General features: G+C 44.7%; 3 pseudogenes; all 3 read right to left on the bottom strand.

The window, feature by feature from the left end:
* Positions 1-2,422, bottom strand: part of LOC119332973 — a 5,437-nt pseudogene extending 3,015 nt beyond the window's left edge.
* Positions 2,423-9,460: 7,038 nt separating this feature from the next.
* On the bottom strand, positions 9,461-10,304 carry LOC119332974 (annotated as a pseudogene).
* An 8-nt stretch (positions 10,305-10,312) lies between these two features.
* On the bottom strand, positions 10,313-10,720 carry LOC119332975 (annotated as a pseudogene).
* Between the last annotated feature and the right edge of the window lie 4,215 nt (positions 10,721-14,935).

The raw sequence follows: 14,935 nt of genomic DNA on the forward strand, positions 1-14,935 counted from the left end.
GCGGAAACCGCATCTGATTCTCCCACATCTCTTCCATGTCGGCGACGTAATAAGGGTTCTCGTCCTCGTAGTAGAAGGTATACCCGTATCCCCAAGAACCACCAAAGTGGAGCTCCTCTTCTTCTTGGTCTAATACATGTGGTTCCTCGGGTTCATAGTACTCGTAATCGCCTTCATCGTCTCGCTCTTGCTGTTCCTGCGCGATGGAGTCCAGCTCCTTGTCCCACAGCCAGGTGCCGAGCACTAGGGCTGGACACGAGCCGAGCCGAGCCGAGCCGAGCTTGATCCGAGCCTGGCTTTGGCTTGCTCTGGAGCGGCTCGGCTCGGCTCGGCTCGCTCAGCCAACGAGCCTACTTCAAGCGGCTCAGCTCGTTTTGGGTATGGCTCGGCTCAGACCGAGCCGGCTCGAAAGCCAGCTGCCACCAGTCTTCATTTTTACTTACAGAAAACAGAACCTTTGTATATAGTCCACAATCTTGATTGTTTTGCAGCAATTAAACCCATATTTTGAAAGAAAAACAGTTTATACTGCTTAAAATGAAACATCCAACAGTATATTGTTTTAAGAAATGGTCATAGTAATGAAAAATAAGTTTTCTTCTTTGAATTCTTTTACAAAAATTGTAACAATGGAACAGATATGAGAGAAGGAATTGTGCAGCATTTCTATTGAATTTTGGACAGCACATCGTTTGAACTTTACACAGCAAAAACATCAAATATTGACGGTGAAACAAAGAAATTTTCACTATCCGCAAATTCATCTAAATCTGATTTGTCACCAACCCCAGACGGCACCTCAAACAAAGTATCTTGCTCTTCCTCGTCCTCTTCCACATCTTCATGATCCTCCTTCACTTGCTTATCACGCTCCATTGCCTAGCACACAACAACAACACACACATGAGCTTGGACACACATATATTTGACTTTTGGATAGCAAAAACAGCACACACATGAGCTTGCACAAACATATATTTGAGATTTGGACACCAAAAAAAGCACACACATGAGCTTGCACAAACATATATTTTACATTTGGATACCAAAAACAGCACATATGAGCTTGGGCACACATAAATTTTACTTTCAAAAAGCAAAAACAGCACATACATGATCTTGCACAAACATATATTTTGCACGCACATACCTGGGAAGATGTAGCCTCCCTCTCATAGTCGTTTGCGGAGCCAGAGGCAGCGGCGATTCCGGCACGCACGCCAGCGCCGGTGGGGTCAGGGGGACGTCGAGGCGGAGGTCCCCGAGACCGGCAACTTACTCTTCATAATGGAGTCCAAGGTCCTCTCTTTCTCCTTCTCCTTCCCATTCGCCTTCCCCTTTTCCTTGTCTATTGTTGCGACGATAGGCCTCTGCACACATCAGTAAACAACACACGGTCAATCATCGACAGAAGTAAACTAATTACACATGGAATCAATGTAATTTCCCAGCAAGTAGTTTTTTTTTTCAAGCTGCTATGCTACAGCAAGTAGATCATCAACAACAGAAAACTAATTACACATGAAATCAATGAAAATTTTGATCCATTCTGCCCTATAACTCCATCCATCCATGATCCATCCATCCGGTTCTTCTAGATCTAGACCTACAGGCTACAATACATCCATCCATGATCCATCCATCTAGCCCTACATCTACATGACTACATCCATCGATTGATCGATCCATCCATCCATCCATCAGATGCATGCTAGTTTAGACACCTACGGCTAGGGAGTGGGACAGAAGAACTACATGAGTACATCCATCGATCCATCCATCAATTGATCCATCCCATGCGTAATAGTAGTTCAGAGAGTTGCAGCTAGGGATTGGAAAGGAAGGAGGTACCTGCTCCTGCTCGTCACGTTTGGCGAGAAACCAGGGGAGGCACGTCCGTCTGCGTCCGGCGTGGTGAGGAAACGTGGCGTCGCCCGTCGCCGTCGAGCCCGTTGCTGCCGGTGCGGTTAGGAGACGCGGCGTCGCTCGTCGCCGTCGATCCAGCTTTGCGGCGCAGAGCAGAGAAAGGGGCGAGGCAGCACAGAGCAGATAAAGGGGGAGGCGGCGCTCTCTCTGCTTCTCTCGTTCCCTAATGCGTTGCGTGCGATGGAGATGGACGAATTGGGCTGGGCCTCGAGCGAGTCACCGAGTTGGACCGGGCGAAACTCGGCTCGGCTCGGTCGGGAATTGGGCCACTTTTTCCAACTGGGCTCGCTCGTTCATTGTATCGGGCCGAGCTGTAACGGGCCGAGCTGGAGCGAGCTTCGGGCCGAGCCGAAAAGCTCGCTCGGACGTCCAGTCCTACCGAGCACCTCGTCCTATAGCTTCTTTCTCGTGGCCGCCATGTCCAGATCCGGCTCCATGGCCGCCGCGGCGCCCCGCAAGATCGATCCGCAAGGGCAGATTTACAAGGGACAAAAGGGAGGGATTAGAGGAACTGACCTTGTCCTCCACCCTCCGTGATCTCCTTCCTCCGCCCACACGGACGGATTGAAAGACGGTTTTCCGGCAAGCGGCGAGGCGCGGGTAAATAACCCCTGGATGAACTGCCGCCCCCAGGTGCGGGTGCCACTTTCTCGCGAACGCGACTTATCCCTAGTGGTTGGATGGTTTGAGGAACTGTGGTATCCGAGCCCATCAGGGTTAAGTCATGGTGCTCGCATTTATTGTTGAATTTATTTCAGGATTTCCGGCAATGCGCATTAATTGGAAGGAGGCGTTTCCATCGACGACGAGGTGCCTACGATGACTTCATAAATTTTAAGATGAGATGCCGGCTCAGTTTTTAGGAGGTGCTCATAGGGATAGGATGTGCGTGTGTGCATTCAAATGAATAAGTGTATGCATATGTATATAAGCGCTTACGTTTCAAAAAAAAAGACGTGACTTCTCTACTGACTCATTGCAATAGCGGCTACGGGGCTTTCCACTTTTGAACCGGGCGCAGGGGCTAATGGGCTTTCTACTAGCATTATTTTACGTAATAACGAGGCCGAAATTGCATATTACGATCAGGTTACAGCTTTAACTTCCTAAAAAAATGTTACAGCTTTATAACTTCCTAAAAAAATTCTCAAAAATAATAACTTCCTAAAAAATGTTACAGCTTTAACATAACAGTCATGTTCCTACCCCTAAAAAAAAACTAAACTCTTGTTTCCCAGTCAATATGCGGATACTAGCTTCATGGTGGCAGAGGATTTTCAAGGGTTGGCAAGGTAGTGAGGGATCATGAGTTTATTAATTAATATATGGATGGGTTTATTAATTAATATATGGATGGGTTTAAAAAATGTTTCTCAATTAATAAAAGCAGTCAAGTGCATTAATTAAAAATGTCTGTGTTGCAACGGAAGAAAAAAAAATCCTTTGCGCCTAGCTCAGTAAACACAACTCATGACCTTCCAAAGGTCTATGCCCTCTAGTTGAAATTATACTCCTTCCCATCCTCATCAATAGATGCCACGGTGTCCATCTGAAGGCAATGCGTTCGAACGTGACCAGTCCAAACTTGGTGATCTCAGCCTCTACATGACACACCTGCAATTGAGACACGCCAGCGCAAGGGAGTGTTTATACTTTGAAAACTAATCCCGTCGAGTTGGCCACGAGGGACACTCTCCATGAGCTACACCCTACACCTACCACTTGGGATGGTGATAATTTCTGATGTCATAAAGCCATCGGCTCCTCCATGAAATAAGTTGTCATATTTTTGGATTTCTTCTCAAGTCAGAATGCTTGATAAAAAAATGGTCGCAGTTTCTTTTTGCTAGAGGACATCCCACCGTGTAACGCTACACATAATTGTTGGTCGAGAGAATAACCAGCCCATTCAAGTATATTGATCCCCACCCTTTAATTATGCATCTTGCATGGCAGCACTCAATTGCCTTTAATGCTGATTCCTTCTTAAATCATGCATGGCAGCCCTCAATTCCCGTTTAACGCTGTTTCCTTCTTAAATAATTCCGCAATCCCTCCTTCTATTATCATGCACCTCGTGGTCTCCATCTCCTTGTGTGCTTCTCCATTTTCTTTGTCCTCCCTCCTTCCTTTCCCTCCCGACTTCTCTCTTTATAGACACCGATTTAGGCCAATATGTTGGATCTTTCTCCCATTAATTCCTTCTTTGAAAGAATCCTTGATTCGAGGCTGCTTATTGTTTTGAGCTCACTAACATATTTAAAACTGGTGGAATTTTATAAAGGAAAATGATATGGGATTATCTTGTGAACAGTTTGTGAGGTTAGGATTAGGAGTTCGATCGAGTAAATACTTTTACCGTATTCTTGGGCCACGTCGCAAAGGATGGATGGACTGACGCCCAAGACAGATCAACCTAGAAATTCTGCTAGACGGGCGAAGCTGATTAACATAAGAAAATTCGGCTAATTGTGACGGATAACCTACGCTAGCTCAGCTGGTACATTCAGGGTGGTTTCTTGCGTGAAGTCTTGTGTTCGATCCCCGTGAGGATCTTTGGCTTTGTTCCTCTTTTTAACTGGCCTATCATATCCTTCATAGGCCGGCCCATGTTTTTTTAGCTGGCCGATTCGTATCCTTCATGGGCTGGCCCAGGTTTCGTGACAGTTTTTTTAGCGAGGCTAGCGTGGGATGCATCAAATTTTATTAGTACCACCTCGCGTATACTTTTTAAATTTAAACTGAAAGCGTAAATTTACAGAAAAAAGCATATTGTGACGGTGAACCCACGGAGTCAATCCGTGCTTTATTATTAACTAGCAAATATGCCCGTGCGTTGCAACGGGAGACAAAAAATTATGGCTCACCAAATAAATATGACTCAATATCCTGATGTATGAGCATACTCTATTTTAACATAGTGGCTCACCATGTTGCCATTTATTTTATTTTTCTCACCCTAGCTGATGATGGTCGCGATGTCCACGTGATCACAATGCATTCCGTTGTACTCCCTCCGTTCGGAATTACTTGTCGCGAAAATGGATGTATCTAGACGTATTTTAGTTCTAGATACATCCATTTCCGAGACAAGTAATTTCGAACGGAGGGAGTAAATCACAAGGCTATGAAATTTTCAGTGCATGCCACACTTATCATTATGTTGCGCAAGGGAACGTCTAAAACTTTAAAAACAAATCTCATTGACCACGAACTACTCCCAACGCCAAAATATATAAAGACTTTCGAAAAACTAATCAAATCCTGGACATAAAATAATTTTGAATCAGTGAACACTTTTCGAATCGACAATTTTGTTTTGAAATTTTTGATTTTCTCAAAAAAATCATGAACATTAGTTTTGTTTACATTTTTTTAAATGTATGAACCGGTTTCAAATTCATTAACATTTTTCGACTCAACAAACATTTTTCCAATCGACGAACCTTTTTAAAAAAATTGGGGAACACATTTTTATTTTTATTTTTGTGAATGGATATTTTTTTCAGATTCCCGAATATGTTTTGATTACACGATCATTTTTTCAAAATCATGAATATGATTTTATTTCAGGACCATTTTTTCCAAAAATTGTGATTTTTTATAATTTTATGAACAGTTTTGCAAAAACACCAACATTTTTTGAATCTGCAAAACTTTTATGATTTTCTAACATTTTTGAATTCACGTATATTTTTATGATTTCGCAAACATTTTTTTGAAAAGTTGCAACTTTTAGAATATTAAAATCCCGAATTAATTTAAATAAGAAATAAGAAATCATGAACATTAGTTTTGTTTACATTTTTTTAAATGTATGAACCAGTTTCGAATTCATTAACATTTTTTGACTCAACAAACATTTGTTCTATCGACGAACTTTTTAAAAGAAATTGGGGAACAAATTTTTATTTTTATTTTTGTGAATGGACATTTTTTTCAGATTCCCGAATATGTTTTGAATACATGATCATTTTTTCAAAATCATGAACATGATTTTATTTCCCAACCATTTTTTCAAAAAAGTGTGATTTTTTATAATTTTGTGAACAGTTTTGCAAAAACATCAACATTTTTTGAATCTGCAAAATTTTTATGGTTTTCTAAACATCTGAATCTGCAAAATTTTGTTTTGAATTCACATATTTTTTTATGATTTATCAAACATTTTTTTTGAAAACTTGCAAATTTTAGATTATTAAAATCCCGAAAGAATTTAAATAACAAATAAGAAAAAAACAAAATGAGAAAAGAAAAGATAAAAATAAAAAATAGAAAAACATTTAAATCTGCAAAATTTGGTTTGAATTCACATATTTTTTTATGATTTCTCAAACATTTTTTTTGAAAACTTGCAACTTTTAGATTATTAAAATCCCGAAATAATTTAAATAACAAATAAGAAAAAAAACAAAATGAGAAAAGAAAAGATAAAAATAAAAAATAAAAAAAACAGGAGAGTTAGCCCTGCACATGGGCCGGCCCATGAAATGGATAGGGACATGCGTGAGAAAGGAAAGATAAATACTGTGAAAGCTGGGATTCGAACCCAGGTCTCGGCGCTACAGGAGCGATCAGCCAACCACTCTGCCGCTTATCGTTTCATGAATTATTCTCGTCGCGCCGCTATATGACAACGAAGGAGACGGTGATTTTTGGTCCGAAAAGTTGAATTATTTTCCCACTTATGGGTGGCATTGATGGGTAATTTTTATCAACTTAGAGGGTAATTTTAATGACGGACGACCAGAAGCGATAGCCGCTTTATTAGTAGGTAAAGATTAATAAAAATAATTAATATAATTTTGTCCATACAAATTGTAAAAGCGTATTATGACATAAGAAGAAAACGTATTGTGACGGTGAACCCACGGAGTCAATACGTGCTTTATTATTAGGAATAGATTAATTAATTAATTAATTAATTAACTAGGGAAAGAGCCCGTGCGTTGCAACGGGTATACATATTTTATGCTCGTGCATTTCTACGGAGCGAACACAAATTTTCATGAACCACAACTGGACGATTTGCTCTCCTAGCTAGCAATTCAGCAACCAGACCCATCTTCCATCACCGATGCATCCCTCCCCACTCATCGGTTCCCTCCCATTTACTTTGGTGAGTTCCATGCCATCTCTCCTCAATCCCCCATCCCCCCTGACCACTTACACTTTTAGCCGTAACCGTATGATCAATCTTATTGTCGTCTATCTTCGCGTGCCTGTGCTTGAGGGGCACGTGATCAGCGCGGAACTCTTGCTACCCACTGATCTACATGCCAATCTTCTCTTTCCTCCTCACAGGGCTGACCACTGCCACCATGGTACGCAACAGGCGGCTATACGGCCGGCCTTTCGATTCACCACCGCGAGCAATATCGGCACATAACTACGCAACAGACGGCTACACGACCGGCTTTCCATTCACCACCGCAAGCAACATCAACACACAAACTGCAAACTCTCCCAGTGGGGCCTCCCTCTCAATTTCTCTACCACAAATTACAAGCAGTGGGAAATAAATCACCCCATACAAATAAAACAAAATTGTGACAGACCCTTGTAGAAACTAACAAAATAAGGAGAGTTGCATACACATATCAGCATAGATGTCATTGTTCTACATATATATACTAAATATGCACTCGGAGAAGAAGCCATAGAAAGTAAATAAAAATACGATGAAATTGCACCTGATTCTTAAGTATACGTAACTCTGCATATGAGGCGTAACTCTGCATATGAGGCATGATCCCTCTACCTCTGCAAGCATAGCAAGAAGAGTAATTAAGTGCTAATTAAAGCACTTGACTGGCCTATCATATCCTTCATGGGCCGGCCCATGTTTTTTTAGCTGGCCGATTCGTATCCTTCATGGGCTGGCCAGGTTTCGTGACAGTTTTTTTTAGCGAGGCTAGCGTGGGATGCATCAAATTTTATTAGTACCATCTCGCGTATACTTTTTAAATTTAAACTGAAAGCGTAAATTCACGGGAAGAAGCATATTGTGACGGTGAATCCACTGAGTCAATCCGTGCTTTATTATTAAAATTAATTAATACGATTTTGTCCATACAAATTGTAAAAGCGTATTATGACATAAGAAGAAAACGTATTGTGACGGTGAACCCACGGAGTCAATACGTGCTTTATTATTAGGGATAGATTAATTAATTAATTAACTAGGGAAAGAGCCCGTGCGTTGCAACGGGTATACATATTTTATGCTCGTGCTTTTCTACGGAGCGAACACAAATTTTCATGAACCACAATTGGCCGATTTGCTCTCCTAGCTAGCAATTCAGCAACCAGACCCATCTTCCATCACCGATGCATCCCTCCCCACTCATCGGTTCCCTCCCATTTACTTTGGTGAGTTCCATGCCATCTCTCCTCAATCCCCCATCCCCCCTGACCACTTACACTTTTAGCCGCAACCGTATGATCAATCTTATTGTCGTCTATCTTCGCGTGCCTGTGCTTGAGGGGCACGTGATCAGCGCGAAACTCTTGCTACCCACTGATCTACATGCCAATCTTCTCTTTCCTCCTCACAGGGCTGACCACTGCCACCATGGTACGCAACAGGCGGCTACACGGCCGGCCTTCCGATTCACCACCGCGAGCAATATCGGCACATAACTACGCAACAGACGGCTACACGACCGGCTTTCCATTCACCACCGCAAGCAACATCAACACACAAACTGCAAACTCTTCTAGTGGGGCCTCCCTCTCAATTTCTCTACCACAAATTACAAGCAGTGGGAAATAAATCACCCCAGACAAATAAAACAAAATTGTGACAGACCCTTGTAGAAACTAACAAAATAAGGAGAGTTGCATACACATATCAGCATAGATGTCATTGTTCTACATATATACACTAAATATGCACTCGGAGAAGAAGCCGTAGAAAGTAAATAAAAATACGATGAAATTGCACCTGATTCTTAAGTATACGTAACTCTGCATATGAGGCGTAACTCTGCATATGAGGCATGATCCCTCTACCTCTGCAAGCATAGCAAGAAGAGTAATTAAGTGCTAATTAAAGCTTCATACTGTAGCTTGAGCACAATAGTAATAAAATCCAGTATAAGCTAGCTTTGTTGGCATATATATGTGCACTTGCAGAACTATGTAATCCATATAAAAAGTACAACATGCAATGGGAGGGATTTGCATTGTTATCATATGCATTGGCACTGTGCATATACATACATTGCTATATGTACGATGAAATTAAAAAATTGTGAAGAGAAACAAATAGAATGCGTGTGTAATATATGTAGAAATATTACTGTTTGGGAGCTGCCTCGAGTGTTAGCCAGCGTGCAGCCGTTCCCGAACAGGTTGCACTCGCCGCCGTGCTTTGGCTCCGCAGCAGTGCATGCTCGGGCTGTCAGGCAACTGCTGGAATGCTGGTTTTCGCATCACGGCTCGATGCAACCGCTCGCTGCGTTGCTGGTTGCCGCTGGTGTGCCGGTGCCGAGCCTCAATGCCATTGCCATCTGATGTGCGTCGCCGGCTCTCACTCGCATGCCTCCGCCTCCCGTGCGCAGTCGCGAGCATCACACGTCTGTCTGCAGGAGTCGCTGCTGCACTGCTCCTGACCGTCACCACCATGCACCAACGGCAACCGCGTTCCCCAACAGCCCACGCGCCTTGGCCTACCTGGCCGCGAGCATCGCGTTCTTGGCACCACTGCGATGGGCCAAGGCCGCGTCGCATGCACCATCGTGCCGCCGTGCCACCACGAGCCGTTCTGCCGCCCAAGTACCCAGGCCACGCCGGCCAGCAAGAACTTGGCCGGGAAACCATGGCCGTCGGGGGTAACGCGCGAGGCCCCGCGTGGCGGAGCGCCCGGGGTGCGACGGCTTGGTGAGCCCCAGCCATCTGGCCACCACGGAGACGGAGTTGATCCCGTCGCAGCCGACCAGCATCTTTGCCCGGAGAGTCAAGCCGTCGGTGAGGTGGAGCATCTTGGCGCCGTCGTCGATGGACACGATCCTGGAGGAGTAGCGGATGGTGTCCGTCGGCAACTCCGCCGCCAGGACCTACAGCAGCACATCACGCCTGACGCAGCGGAACTCGTCCCTGAAGTCCACTTCCTTCGCTATCTCACCCGTGGACGCCGACATGACGCGCAACCCTTGGATGTGCAGGTGGAGCTTTCTGATCTGGTCGCCGATGCCGAGGGCATCGAGCGCATAGAAGGCGTTGGGCCAGGTGGCGAAGGCGAACCCCGAGGCCCGGAGCGCCGGGGACGACTCCAGCACCACGCTCCTCACCCCTTTCATGTGCAGCCCGAGCGCGGGGGCGAGCCCGGCTCCCACGATCACGATGTCCTCGCTGGACTCCTCTTGCCGTTGCATGCTTGCCAGGCGAGGTGGAGCATCTTGGCGCCGTCGTCGATGGACACGATCCTGGAGGAGTAGCGGATGGTGCCCGTCGGCAACTCCGCCGCCAGGACCTACATCAGCACATCCCGCCTGACGCAGCGGAACTCGTCCCTAAAGTCCACTTCCTTCGCTATCTCACCCGTGGACGCCGACATGACGCGCAGCCCTTGGATGTGCAGGTGGAGCTTCCTGATCTAGTCGCCGATGCCGAGGGCATCGAGCGCGCGGAAGGCGTTGGGCCAGGTGGCGAAGCCGAACCCTAAGGCCCGGAGCGCCGGGGACGACTCCAGCACCACGCTCCTCACCCCTTTCATGTGCAGCCCGAGCACAGCGGCGAGCCCGGCTCCCACGATCACAATGTCCTCGCGGGACTCCTCTTGCCGTTGCATGCTTGCCGCCGCTGCTGATAGCAATGAGGTCGAGGCCACGTAATCGGTGGACTTTCGGAAGAGAGCGCCTGTTGACACGAATCAACCAACCAATCTAGCTAGAGCTAATTAGTACCACCTCGATTATATTATGATTTTGTCTATACGAATCGTAAAAACGTATTATGACTGGGCGAAAGCGTATTGTGACGGTGAACTCACGGAGTCAATCCGTACTTTATTATTATTAGGGATAGACTAGCAAAAGAGCCCGTGCGTTGCAACGGGAGAAAAAATCACACGCTGCTAGTCTGATAAACATGGCTAAAGACCCCACAGATCCACGTCATCTGCGCATTCAAACGTGGTCAATCCTTAGGCGAGTTATCATTGAACCGCACCTACGCAAGGCAATGATTAAAACTTCAAAAAATAAACTTGTTGAGGTGAACGTGACGGCTGCCAGTCCATACACCATCCTTCGTAAGGATTGACTACAATCAGGAGCGAGAAAACACCAGCAAATACTTCCATGAAATTTCTAAAGGTAACACTGCACTTGTATATATGAAGTTAACCCATGCCACAATAGTAATATCCCCTGCCGACCACTCTACACCTGCCAAATTAAGTTCATCTATGCATCACAGAGAAAAGGAATTTGAATGATGTGGGGATGCCACCTTGGATACAACATGGTCGCCTCTGCTATGTCTGTGTCTCTAAATTGAATATTATTTCTGCAATAAAAATAACCTAAAATACCAGTGTAGCAACTGCAAGAATAAAAAATTCACATTGATACTTGCCATAGCCAAACAGATACAACATATTTTTTTGAAACTATAGTAATTTAATACATCAGTATTCCAATGCCTGCGCTGTGAATACTTCAGTTACTAATACCAAAGCTTTCTACATACCTAGCAAAAGGGCCCGTGCGTTGCAACTGGTAGAAAATAGAAAAATGCAAACACCCATGCCTACTAAAACCACTATATACAAGGTCCCTATAGACAACTGTTTTTCCTGATATAAATGTAGAGTGGAACATAAATTGGTGAAGAAGTAATCCAAAAGACAAATGTAGAGTGGAACATATGTTGGTGAAGAAGTAATCCAAAAGGTACATCATTTTATTCATTATCCAGATGTGTGTATGATGCAACGAAAGCTAATTAATTGGCCAAAAGTGTGATGAAAAGAAAGATAAGAACTACGTCTACATGGTTGATAACTCGCATCATGTGAGGCAACATATATGACCACATATGTGAATGAAAATATTAAAAGGCGACAAAACTACTTTTTGCAGAATAATACACCACCACAATCATGGGAGCCCAGTTAACGATTTTCATTGAAATTGAATCCATTTTTAATAGAGCAAATAAAATGCAACTTTCTAGATTCTATTGACCCCTATGCTTGTCATGGTAGTTCTGCTCATAAGGATCACCTGATGTCACCATGGCTACTAAAAACTATGTCACCAGTAGACACTACAATACGTACGATAGTACCACTATCTTGCAAACTATCCTTGTAAAAACATAAAGTTTGCTAAAGAAAGATGTCCTATTGGGAAAATGCATTGTTCTCACCGCACACCCAGGTGCATGCCGACATGTGTGAGATGGCAGCCGAGGTGCCGGTTTCCTCGCCCGATGAGGCGGATCCCGCGTCACACAGGGGACATAGGCATGGGCGATGAAGGACGCTTGAGGTGGCTGCACGGGCTACCACGCCCGTGGTGCAGACAATGCAGAAACATGAGGGCTAGTGGCGGTTGATGTTGTGGCAGGCACGGAGCAGCGGCGGCGCCCCGGCACATATTGGGCATAGAAATGTCACATATAATTTTCACACGACTGATTCAACACTTGCGCGAGGGCGACGTGCTGGTTTTTTTCTGTAAAATAAAAAGAAACGAAGGTGAGAGAAGTACGGAAAAAGCAGAGGGGGAGAAGGACAACATACGAAGCATGCTGGAGCAGATTGTAGACCGGCAACCTTGTGTCCTGGCCGTTGTCGACGGCCTCCGCCATGAACCATCATCTCCGACCTCATCGGTGTCGGGTCCCAAGAAAACCCGATGCTTGAAATAAATTTGCCTGCATGCCTTCAAACTTCAGTTCAGAATCTACATGCAAGTGTTCAAAGTTCAGTTTAGAAGGTACCTGCAAGTATTCAAAATTCAGAATGTTCAGACTATAGCAAAACAGAGAAGGGGAGAAGGAACGACCAGGATTCAAGCTTAATGCTAGCACTCAGTTTGATTGCCGACCATCTTGCTTACTCAATATGCTGATCAATTGTAGTTCTTAATCATAATACATGCTAATCTACCATAGGCATTAACACAAACACTGTCTTGCCAGAAAGAACAAGGCACTGGAATAAAAATAGACACCAAAGAAACTCGCTGCAAATCATGCCAAATAGAGACGGCAATACATGACTGAACGCACACGAAAAGTGGACTGAAGGAAAACGATGCTAATTTTGCTGCTAAATTACCCCTGCAAAAAAAACTGCTGGTAAATTGAATAGTTAACTTCTGGTACAACAAATATTTTCCTTTTTCTGTAACACAGTAACTTTTTTCTCTCACACATTAACTGTGACATTTTTACATGTTAACTGCTACAACAATTTTTCACAGTTATTCTCTTGTGGCCCGAAGCAACAAAGACAAATAAACTCCTAACTACTACATTTCTCTCCTCCTACAACCATGGCGGGAGTGCTCGTCTAACTACTACATTTTCTCATCAAAAGAAAAACAAACTGCAGAACGTCCCTTAGTTTTTTCTAAAGCTAACTGGACCATAAAAGATGAATTGTTTTGTAAAATGCAAATTAAACTTTCTGGTTTTTCCTAAAGCTAACGGGACCATCAATTTCCAAAGAGAACTGCATCTCACAGCTAACTGCATCAGTTATTTTTTTTCTCAATTTATAATAGGAACCCACTACAGTAACAATGAAGTTACCTGTTGCAGTTAACAAAAGATAACTGCTACAGTAGATGAGCTATGCATCCAAGAACTGAGAACCAAATTTCTATCAAAATTAAACGAACACACTCTGGAACATGCAAAGAACCAGCTGGCAGCTTCATCATTTTCACATGTCAGAGTTGCATACAAATCAGATCATAATCACGCACAAGTAGCAAGGCAGGTGATCGGAGCAAAAACCGGCTGTGTAGCTTATGCTACAGTCACCATGTTCTCTAACCGCCTCATGGCCGACGACTAACTGTTGCTGAAGAATTTCAAATGGTGGAACTAAATTAACTTTTGAAAAGCAGGAAGTTAACTGAGAGTCCAAATATTTGGACTGAAGAGAAGTGAGTCCAAATCAGTGAAAGTAGTGGAAGTTAACTCCGAGGACGAGCTCGTTCAGTCAGCATGTTGATCCCTCGTGTCCAGTGGTGGTCGTCGCCACTGCTAGCCAGAAAGTGTCATTCCTCATGCGGCGGTGCCCCTGTTCAAGCAAAATCATAGTAAATTTGAATGGTTTTACAAATTATGAACATTCAGAAGTAGCCAACAAACCTATTAGAGATCTATTCACTGTCCCAAAATTGTATCTCTCCATTAGGTGAGGAAGTCATCAAAGAAGCTGTTGATTGTCTTGAACATGTACTCCTACACAGCACCCATGGGCGTTGCCCGACCCCCACTCAGAAAAATCTTCCATACAAAAATCAATCAGTGGAGAGCATGCCCATGCCACCGAACGCTGATGCGACCTGGAGGTTGTTGTTGGCCACGGGCGCGTGATGGCTGGGCTCGGCTCATGCGCCTCCTCTGGAGATAGGAGGAGCTCTCCCAGGGAGGTGGGCGCTGATTCTCGGGATGCTGGAGGCGCGCGCCGTCGAGGGTGATGGGCGGCCATGGTTGGCGGGGGCTGGGTGCAGGGGATGGATGCCGACGAGCAGCTCGTCCATGCCGCCCCCCACCATGTGTTCAGCAAGGTGATGCGGTCAAGGGACTCTCACCGGCTGGATCCCATGGCCTTGATCTGTTCCTTCAGTTGGGGAACAACTCGTCATCAGTACCGCTGGAAAAGGCATGGGAACTTGGCGTGCTCGTCCTCGGCGACGAAGGGAACTGGAAGGAGGCCGGCAACAGGTGAAGCACCGGCGGCGGCGCGCAAGATGCAGCGGATCCTGCCGATCTCGTACGATTTGGCAACGGCGGAGCGAGGACGGGCACCGCGGAGAGG

Source organism: Triticum dicoccoides, chromosome 7A (genome assembly GCF_002162155.2).
Source record: "Triticum dicoccoides isolate Atlit2015 ecotype Zavitan chromosome 7A, WEW_v2.0, whole genome shotgun sequence".
In the NCBI taxonomy this organism is placed as follows: Eukaryota; Viridiplantae; Streptophyta; class Magnoliopsida; order Poales; family Poaceae; genus Triticum; species Triticum dicoccoides.